Source organism: Gorilla gorilla, chromosome 9 (genome assembly GCF_029281585.2).
Source record: "Gorilla gorilla gorilla isolate KB3781 chromosome 9, NHGRI_mGorGor1-v2.1_pri, whole genome shotgun sequence".
In the NCBI taxonomy this organism is placed as follows: domain Eukaryota; kingdom Metazoa; phylum Chordata; class Mammalia; order Primates; family Hominidae; genus Gorilla; species Gorilla gorilla.
In genome coordinates, this window is record NC_073233.2 from 127,835,480 (window position 1) to 127,846,100 (window position 10,621).

General features: G+C 47.5%; 1 long non-coding RNA gene across 1 annotated transcript; it reads right to left on the reverse strand.

Annotated features, from left to right (window-relative positions):
- Positions 1-3,312: 3,312 nt before the first annotated feature.
- On the reverse strand, positions 3,313-10,244 carry LOC129525341 (uncharacterized). Its single transcript, XR_008669575.2, has 3 exons — positions 10,137-10,244; positions 6,038-6,101; positions 3,313-4,793 (listed from the first exon to the last, which is right to left on the reverse strand). It is a non-coding gene; the product is annotated as an uncharacterized lncRNA (long non-coding RNA).
- Between the last annotated feature and the right edge of the window lie 377 nt (positions 10,245-10,621).

Below are 10,621 nucleotides of genomic sequence, written 5' to 3' on the forward strand. Positions count from 1 at the left end.
GCTCCGTCCACTGAAAAGCTCTGCTCAGAGATGTCAGTCAGTGCCCTGGGCCGGCCACCCCCCTGCTTTGCTGGATGTCGGGAGAATGTATTACTGAGAGAGAAGAGAAACACTCTGAATGGAGCATGATTATTTTCAGATCTCCATTTTGCTGATGGCTTGAGCAAGCCCAGGTGAGACTCCTCGGGTTGCAGAGGTTTTCTGAAGGTCATACTGTCTGTCCATCTTCTGTCGCTGGGTGCAGGCAGGGGCGAGGAGGCTTGGACCATAGTTGTAACTGGGGCAAGGCACTTAACCTCCTCTGAGCCTGGGCTTCCTTTTCTATAAAAGGAAAACACCTGCAGAGGGCTAGCAGGGCTCCATGAGATGACGCACACAGAAGTGCCCACCACACAGTAGGCCCTCAACACATGTTTATTATCATTTTTGCCTGAAACACAATAGTTTCTACAAGGGTCCCAGGAAGGAGATGCTTCTGTTTTCTTTGTAGAATAATCTTACGTGTCTTAGCCTGTGTAACAGGCAAGAAAGTTCTCTGATCTATCCAAAGTGTCGCTTATGGAAAAAGAAATAACTCTGTCTCAGAAGAGACCTGTTACTACTAGCTAACACCGACCGAGTACTGCCTGTGTGCCAGGCACTGTGCTGGGTATTTTACACACATTTAACTGTTTAAGCCTCACTACGACCCTGGGTGCTGGATACTGTTATTATACCTGTTTCACAGATGGAGAAACTGACAAACAGAAATTGCCCCAAATCACACAGCTAGTAAGTGAAGATGGGATACAAGTAAGATGTAGAAGATGTTAACAGAGGGACACCATGAGATGCTTATCTCAAATTCAGTCACCCAGCATGTGAGACCAGAGTTGGGGATTCTCTGCTCTGCTTCATCTAGGGAAGCTGCAGCTGGAGAAGTGGGCCCACCCTCTCCTCACACCTTCGTCCCCTCTTCCAGCTCCCCATATCAGATTTGAACAGAAATTGGGCCACTCCATCTTTGACATTAGCCTCCTCCTCAAATGTCCCAGCAGGCTGGGGAGAGCCTCAGAGATGAGAGCCGCCTTGGGCCTACAAATCTCACCTTCCTGCCCAAACCGGGGTTCAGCCCACTAGGCCATTTTCATCCAGCGGGTCAAAAAGGGCATTGCCAAGGCTTATCTTCCCCAGATCTCCTGCTTCTAGGTGTCCTGTTTCTCAGTGGACAGTGTTGATCCAACCAACTACAGAAGACTGTCCTCCATTTCCCAGGGACACGGGTTCTGGTCCCTTCCAGGGGCAATGAGAGTGACCTCTAGGTCTTAGTGTGAAGGATCCTGGAGGTCACACAGAACACAGCAATGACATGTGTGGGCTCTTGAGTCAAGTCAATGTTTGTATGTACTGGGACCTCACTTTCCTCATCTGTAAAATGGGGAGTTGGGGGGATTTAATGTGTACAATGCAGTGGCTAAAATAGGTTAAATAATGGCTACTACAGTGGCTAGACCCAAAATTAAAATTTGCCTTTCCTGTTTGGATCATCTGGAAAATTCACTTTTTTTTTTCTTGAGACAGAGTCTCACTTTGTCATCCAGGCTGGAGTGCAGCAGTGGCATGATCTCAGCTCACTACAACCTCCACTTCCTAGGTTCACGTGATTCTCCTGCCTCAGCCTCCTATGGAGCTGTGATTACAGGTGCCCACCACCACACCTGGCTAAGTTCTATATTTTGAGTAGAGATGGGGATTTCACCATGTTGGCCAGGCTGGTCTCAAACTCCTGACCTCAAGTGATCCACCCACCTCGGCCTCCCAAAGTGCTGGGATTACAGGCATGAGCCACTGCACCTAGTCTCACATTTCTACTCAAAGCAGTCGTAAGGTTCAGTGAATCAATGTGAGGGCTTTGTCTCTCAGCTTGATCTACAAGTTTTTGACAAACCAGAGGCGAGCGGAAAGAAGAAAGAAGCTGAGGTGAGCGGGCAGGTGTGGGTAGGGATGGCCAAGAGGACCATGAAGCCAAGCTGGTTATTTGTCTCCAGGTGAGCCTGGGGAGCCCAGAGCTCATTAGAAGCCCTTGATCAGCTAGCAGTGGACGCAGCCTGGTTAGACAACTAGGCCCTCTCTAACGGGGCCTCCAGGGGGCTGCTCCACCCTGAGTGGAGGGTATCCTCTGGTCACGGGTACTCCGTCTCGTCCTATGTGGCAGTCTGCGGAGTGTCAGCACTGGTCCTTCCCAGCCCCACCCCCACCCTTGTGGGGTAGGGTGATGGTGGAGAGCCCTCAGGCACTACAGAGAAAACTGGGCTGTCTGTAACCTCCAGGCACCATGGACCGTGCTTCAGAATCCCCAGGACCTGAAAACCTGCCCTCTCCATGGGACACAAAGGACCACGTCATCAGTGGGTGACAGATGCTCCCAAAGGGATCCCGTACCCCTTCTATGACCAGATAGGGCTCCACTAGCCCTTACCTGGTGCTCTGCCCCTAGAGCTGGGCACCAGCCCCTTTTCTACCATAAGGGTCCTCAATGTAGCCCCTTCACCCTGGCAAAACTCCAGCATGGATCTGATAGACTCTCTCCTGAAAGTATTTCCTGACCAGGACAGACACTGGGAGCCCACCTGTCGATGAGCCAGCCAGCCCTGGTGAACTTACAAGGGACACTGAGGGCCCTCCAGACCATACGAAGTGTCCATCCTCTATGAAAGGGGCCTTTCAGTCCCACAGACAAGAAGGTCCCTGCACATGTGCAAAGCACTGTGGACCCAACGAAGGCTTCCACAGGAAGGCAAGCGGGAGTCCTTCCTGCCTCCAGGTCTTGGCTTGGAGGAAGGAGAATGGCAGAGAAGAGATCACAGGGCTGGTCCTGACTCGAATAGTGTTGTGAGTCTTTCTGAGCTGAGTTTAGAGGCAGCAGTTCAGAAGGAACTACAGTTTCCCTCCTCCTGCGCAGGCCCACAGGGGTGCTCACAGGCCAACAACCTGCGCCACTGGTTGGAATCACCTGGGAGCTTTCCAGAACCCTAATGCCTGGAGTCCTACCCAGAAATTCTCATTTTGATTGGACTGAGGTGTGGCCTGGGCACTGAGATTTTTAAAGGCTCCGATCTAAAATTTTTTTAAGATTTTTAATCTTCAGCCAAGTTTGAGAACCCTGGAGTCCATATGCACATAAAGACAGCAATGGCCCCAGATTCTGGCTTTGTAACGGTGTCTCCATCGTCTCAAATGCTGTCCTCAACTTCCCCAAATAGTTTTAACATACCTTACATCAAAAGAAAATATTTATTATAAGATTATTTGGGAAGATATTGAGAAATTAGGCAAAGAATGAAAGGTATAGTAGAGAATTTCTTCATGATAATTAAGTCTATGATTAATTGTACTCAGCTGTGGGTTGATGTCTCTAGAGGGTGGAGTTAAAGGTCCGTTCATCAGTGGTCTGAAGCAACTTACCACTCTACATCCTTGAGGCCTGGGAAAACCACAGACTTCTTAACTTTTTACTTTGAAACAATTATAGATTCACAGGAAGTTACAAAAATAGTAAGGAGAGGCCCCACATACCCTTCACCCAGTCTCTCCCAGTGGTAACATTTCATATAACTATATTCGATATCAAAACCAGGAAGTTAACATGGATGCAATCCACAGACCTTACTAAATGCCCAGACTTTTTGTTGACCTTTAATTCCTTGGTTTTTATTTATTTATTCATTCAAAAAACTTTTATGGAGTCACCGGCATAATAGTTATCAAAGTGTGTTCTGCAGAGAACCTATACCAGATTCACCCAAGAAACTTACTAAAAATGCAAATTCCTAAGCCTCAATCTCAGACCTATTGAGTCAGACCACGTGGGGGTGGAGCTGGCAGGGGGCGCGGGGTGGGGGTCAGTGTTTTAACAAGTTTCCCAGGTGATTCTTCGGTTCACAAAAGTTAGAAAGCCACTAAACCGCTGCCCAGCAGGCATGGGCTCAGCACGAGAAATACACTTAAGAAAGACTGCTTGCTGCCCTCACCGGAGACAGATACAAATAGCAACAACAAGGCTGGAATCAAGCCATGAACAAACACAGTAAGACACTCGGGAAATATCTAATCTCCTGGGGTGAATGGGGAGGAGTTTTGGAGGCTGAGCATATTAGAGTCGGGTTTTGACAGGTAAGTAGGAGTTTGATAGTGGGCAAGAGAATAAAATCTCAACCATAGCTTTAATATCTGGTCTCCCTCTACCTTTGAAGCAAAATTTCTGAGATGTAATCTCCTTAATGGCGAGGAGTCCTATTCATCTGTGTGTCCCTAACACGATGAATAGGACTGAGATTTTTAAAGGCTCCAGGCCACATTAATCTTCAGCCAAGTTTGAGAACCACTGGAGTCCACACACACATAGAGACAGCAATGGCTCCAGATTCTGGCTTTGTAACAGTGAGCCTGGTACACTGAAGGGGCTCGATAAACATTTGATGAATGAAAGCGTGAGAACTATGTTGGCTGGCAGGTTGGTTGGCTACATGCAGAATGGAAGGATGGTGGGGGAATGGTTGGCTGGAGAGATGAATGAGTAAATGAGTTCCTATGTGCTGTGGAGGCAAGGAGAGCTTGGCTGGGAGAGGGTGGATTCCTGGCCATAAAGGACTCCAGCAGTTCTTTCCCAAGGCCTCAAGGGAAGAGCTAGAACCCATTGTGAGAAAATGCAGCAGGGCTGTGTATACAACATTCTCTTCCAGTACAGTTAAGCCCCAAACACTTCGAGGTCCGATGGAGCCAGCTGACTGAATTTGAGCTAAGTGGCCTTTACCCTGGGGGGAGAAAGAAAAAGACATTTACCCCAAAAGTCCTCTCCTGCTCTCTTCAGAAGTATATTAATTTTATAATGTCAGAGACAGAACCGTAAACTCTCCTTCTTAGAGGACTGTTGCCAGAACCCTTCTTGCTGAGGAGCGCTGAGCCGCTCCGCTCCGGCCCCCATGAGCAGCAGAGAGGGTGGGAATCAGCTATTTGACAAGTGAGGCTTGCAAAGATCGCTCCTGCCGGGGGGCTGGCCCTGGAAGGAGCAGAGAAGCCCTGCTCACTCTTTCTTTCCTGCCTCTCCCTTGCTCGGCCTCGGAAGTGGTGAGGACTGCCTCCAGGTTCCTGTACCAGACCAGAAGATCCTGGGAAGAGCTTCTAAAATCTAGCATTCTCTTCAAAGATGGGCTGGTATGTATGGTGTGTCTGCCTGGAGGCAGAGGAGTGATTGTGGGAGATGTCCTGCCAGAGGAGGTCAAAGTGCAGTCTTTGGTGGGCCACCTGCAACTTAGCTACGGAGGGTGCTTCTAAAAATGCAGATGACCAGCCCTCATCTTCAGTCCTGATGAATCAGTTGCGGAAACCCCAAATCTGTTTTTTTTTTTTGGTAATGTTTCTCAAGTAGGCATCCTGAAGCTTGAGAACTATGCTATGAGGAAATTGTTTCCCCAAGGCTGTATCTAAACAGTCCCAGCTCCAGCTGGCAGTGATAGGAGGCAGCTGAGGTTTATTTTTTCTATTTTACCCACCTTCTAAACACTAAGAGGCAGCTGAGGTTTAAAGGCAAAGATGCTGGTAGTGAGGCTTGAATGCCCCTTAACCTTTATAAGACTATTTATTCATCAATAAAATTGGGGTTAATAACCTCTATCTCAGAGGGCTGTATGCAGATTAAAGGGAAGTTCCAAGCATAGTGACTGGTGCCCAGGGGTCCCTTAATGTTTGCTGAGATTGGGTCAGGCATAAAAAGAAGTGTTGGTCCCAATGCCTGTGTGTAGGGCCTGAAAGAAATAGAATAAACTTAAGGAAATTTACACTGGCCCCTTGAAATTTGTAATCTATGTTACACGTGTTTTCAACTTCCCAGTTGAGCTCTTTTTATGGATTCTTTTCTGTAAGTGTACACAACAACATAAAGCCTTTAGGCCAAATCTGTCTCACTTGACCTTAAGCTGCCCACTTGACATTTTTAATGAAACATTTTGTTTTACTTAATGATTTCATGTACTTAGTCTAGTAAGACCTTATCCCCTACCAGTAAAGAGCTTGCCAAGCTTTGTGGATAGGCGAAAATCGGCATTCTTTCTCTGATGGTGTACCTGCAGGAAAAGAGAGACAAAGGAAGTTTTAACAGTTTATTTGAATTTAAAAAGTATGCATCATCTGAAGAGTCTGGGTTGCAAACTTCGCAAGACAGGTTGATCGCATGATGTAAGAGGGACATTCTCTGATGGTTTATTTCCTTCGTCCTTGTGCCCATCCCATTGCTGGGTGGTGAACACTTGTCAAAGAAACTCATTCAAATGCTTTCTCACCCAGTGTGTTGGATTCCCTGTGATTCATTACATTATTTTCTTCCTGAAGAAATCTGAACACAGAGAACTTGAAGCTGCAGGGGGAAAACATTGCCGATTTGTTCTAGGACATGTAGACATTCAGATTCCATCAGGACAGGAGGATTGAGCAGATGACAACTGGAGACTGTGCTCATTTCCCATTGATGAAATGCCCTCGGCTCAGTAGAATTCCCTATTTCAGAGAATTGCAGAGCTATTTGCTGGAAATAAAGTGACAGCTTCAGAAGTGATTCACAGATTTGGATGAACATGAAGGTTTAGGTTTATCAAGTCATCACCTGGTGTCCAATGGCAGGAATATTCTGAAGTGCCAAAGTTAATCACTGTGGCTCCCACGGTATCCCCTGAATTTGTAACCCCAAATACATGACTCTGAGGCCCACTTTTGGGTAATGGTGAGTTCTGGGAAAGTATCTTCTTCCACCTGGAGGCAGAAATCATGTGTGCCCCCGCTAAAGTCCACAGGTCTTTTTTAAGAATTTCAGGCATTATGTTCTCACTCATAAGTGGGGATTGAGCAGTGAGAACACACGGACACAGGGAGGGGAACATCACACACTGGGGCCTGTCGGGGTGGGGGGCAAGGGGAGGGAGAGCATTAGGACAAATACCTAATGCATGTGGGGCTTAAGACCTAGGTGATGGGTTGACGGGTGCAGCAAACCACCATGGCACATGTATACCTGTGTAAGAAACCTGCACGTTCTGCACATGTATCCCAGAACTTAAAAAATAAAAAGAAAAAATAGAAAAGAATTTCAGGCATTAAGAACTATTCTCAGCTACTTGATCAAAACGGATCGATGGCAAGCACCAGGCCTGTAACTGTGCGCTTCAGTTGGAATAAAATGAATTACATGGAGTTTGGGGTATGGGCTTCCCCTCTCCCTTTCAACATTTGTATTGCTGCTAAAAATCTATACATTTAAATATACTTCACCATTGTTATTCATAAAAGCTGCATGCAGTCTCTACCTCCCCACTTTCGATCGCATAGGCCACAACTCAAAGAACTGGGGCATCTCTGGGCTCATGCGCTTCCAGCAAGCAGATGGCTGTGTTCCCTAAACTGAGCAGTACTAAGCTTGAGGAAAGAGAACAGTCAGAGGCTAGGCTGAGATGGCTTTTCCATAAACCTGGCAGAACATGATCAATGGGACACAGAGGACTGACTCTTAAACTGTGTCTGCAATAAAAGGGCAGGGATAAATCAGGGTCAGAGACCTAGAGAGGTCATTTTCATACTTAGCAATGGGCCATCATTTCCCTCCCTGCAGCTCCTGCTCCCCACCTGGCCTGTGGCTGCAGGTGGTCTTGAGCCTTCTTTGTGTGACCCGCACCATATTGTGGCTCTGCCTCCATTTATCCCTGGGGCCCTTGGATCTTAGATTTCGCCTTCCCCCATATCATTCTCCAGGTGTCTGTCTCCTATGCCAGCAATTGCCCCATCTCCTCCAGCCTGTGCTGGTTCCCTCCCATCCTCTTCTCTGAATTATTCCCAGGATATTCACCCTCCAAGGAGAAGTATCCTTTGATGCCCATAGTTTTTCTATGATTGTATCAAAGATGGATAGATGGACTAGATAGTTGTGGTTACAATAAAAAAAGTTCATGGGCAAAATGGGCCACAAAGACACACAGCCTCGAATGTTCCACTCTCAGGCAGTGGATATTAACACTTGCCCTGTGTCACAAAAAGGATTCTGTGTGCTGGGCCTCTCAGTGGACTGGTTCACACATCCCCAATGACAGGGAAGCAGGAAGCAGGGTCCCAAGGTCTGGCTATAGCCCAAAGAGTCTAGCCAAAGTAGAATTTCTTTAATAATTCAAATTTTATCTTTATAATTAATTAAAATGTTATATGCTTCTCCAGAATATATATTTATCTGTTTTAAAATATGCTTGTCTCTAAAATCTTTGGATAAAATATATATGCCTTAGGAAAATATGTACTTCTCACCGTATTACCATGTAGGCTCAGGGGCAGAGTTCCCTGTCTGAGAAACATAGACAATCATTGTCACAATAAATTTTCGCCAGTAATGCAGTCATCCCCGTAATGCAGGAGAGGAAACTGAGGCTCAAAAAGGTTAAGTGAGTTTTCTGAGATCACCTAGGGCTTGGATTAAAAATGTAGTCCCAAATCCTTATCCCTCCTCTACCCATTCTATTAAGTACTTTGCCTTCCTCTCTGGCCTGTAGCCCTTGTCACTTGCAGAGGCAGTGTGGAACTTCGAAGCTGTTCAAGACATCCAATTTTCAGAGAGCGTGGAGGGTGACCTCCCCCCGCCATTCCTGCTCCCTATGTCCCTGCAGCAGCAGTGACAGCATGCAGCTGGCCTGTCACCGAACAGCGTCAGCTAGAACTTTAGAGGGAATGGGGCCTCCATTCCTCCCATATGTAGAACTGGATTGTGGATTCAGCTGCTGTCTCCAAGAAGGACAATTGTCAGAGTCAAGGAAGGTTAATGTGCCCTTAGCAGAGATGTGCCATCTGAAAGCCTGGGGGCCACCTCTATAGAGGATCCACCAGTTCCTGGCAGCCTGGGCAAAGCACAACTCTGGCCTGGCCTTCTCCTCCGAGGGGTGGATGCAAATGGATGGACTGGGGCTGTTTTTCCTTCAAAGTTCCAGGCATTGTCTTAGGCAGGTGCAGCTTCCAGGAGGAGATAGGTGGTGGTGGTAGCGGTAGTAGTGGTAATCTGGGCCCCCTAGGGCTGACTCCCAGGCAGCAATGCCCAGATGGTCAGGCTGACCTCACTTCAGGGAGTAGTGGGCGATGCAGGGCCAGGCCTGGGGCTCTGCCTGGACAGCCTCCAGGGCAGCAAGTCTCAGCCACCTTGGGCAAAGTCATGATGATGTCCAGGAGGGCTATTTGATGACCTCTGCTCCTGGCTGTCCTTTGTTGGAATTCCCTGCTCCTGCAGATACAAACCAGATGCCTCTGTCCAGCACGATGGCTTCCTCTTCAGCTCATCTCCTACTTTTCCACCTGTCATTGACCTGCGGCCACTCCAAAGCCACCACTCTCCTTTGTCTTCCTCATCAGTTCTGGCTGTTGCTTCTGCCTGGAACGGCCTCCCCAATGTGACTGCCTGGGTGCACCCACTCATCCTGCAAGAGTCAGCTCCAGTGCCACCTCCTGTAGGCAGACCTCCCTACCCATCCCTGCCTGGGCCAGGCAGGTTGCATCTGTGCTCCCACAGCCTTCTGTGGTCACCCCACATCACAGCTGTTAGCTCTACTCCTCTGCTCTATTGCTGGACTTAGAGCTTCTTGAGGCCTCTTTTTCTCCAGTGCCATATGGGAGGTGCTGAGTAAACAGTTTTTGGATAAATAAATGACCAAGATTGCCACCCTGTGGGATTTGGCTAAGCAAGAAGAATGGGGGCCTGCCAACAGTAACAATAATGGCTAACGCTGTCATTTATTGATTGCAGACTGTGTGCCAAGTATGATGACAGGCAGTTTGCATATATTACTTCATTTAATCCTCAGCACAGCCTTTGAGATTGATCATTTCCATTTTACAGGTCAGAAAAACTGAGCCTCAGTTTTTCCAAAGTCACAAGACAAGGGGGTAGCCTAGCCAGGATTTGAATGGAAGTCTGTCTGATGGAAACATTTATGCTCTTAGCCAGCATGTTAGTCAGGGTTCTCCAGAGAAACAGAACCGATAGGGTAATGTGTGTGTCTGTGTACGTATTAGTCTGTTTTCGTGCTGCTAATAGAAACATACCTGAAACTGGGAAGAGAAAGAGGTTTAATTGGACTTACAGTTCCACAAGGCTGGGAAGGTCTCAGAATCATGGCAGGAGGCAAAGGGCACTTCTTACGTGGCGGTAGCAAGAGAAAAAATAAGGAAGAAGCAAAAGCAGAAACCCCTGATAAACCCATCAGATCTCGTGAGACTTATTCACTATCACGAGAATAGCACGAGAAAGACCAGCCCACATAATTCAGTTACCTCCTCCTGGGTGCCTCCCACAATGCGTGGGAATTCTGGGAAATATAATTCAAGTTGAGATTTGGGTGGGGCACAGCCAAACCGTATCAGTGTATATGTGCATGTATGTACAAGAAGGGATTTATTAGGGGAATTGGCTCCCACAATAGGCCATCTGCAAGCTGGAGACTCTGGGAAGCCGGTAGCATGGTTCAGTTCAAATCCAAAGACCTGAGAAATACGGAAGCTGACAGTGTAACTCTCAGCCCGAGGCTGAAGTCCTGAGAAGCTGTCAAGGCTGCTGGTGCAAGTCCCA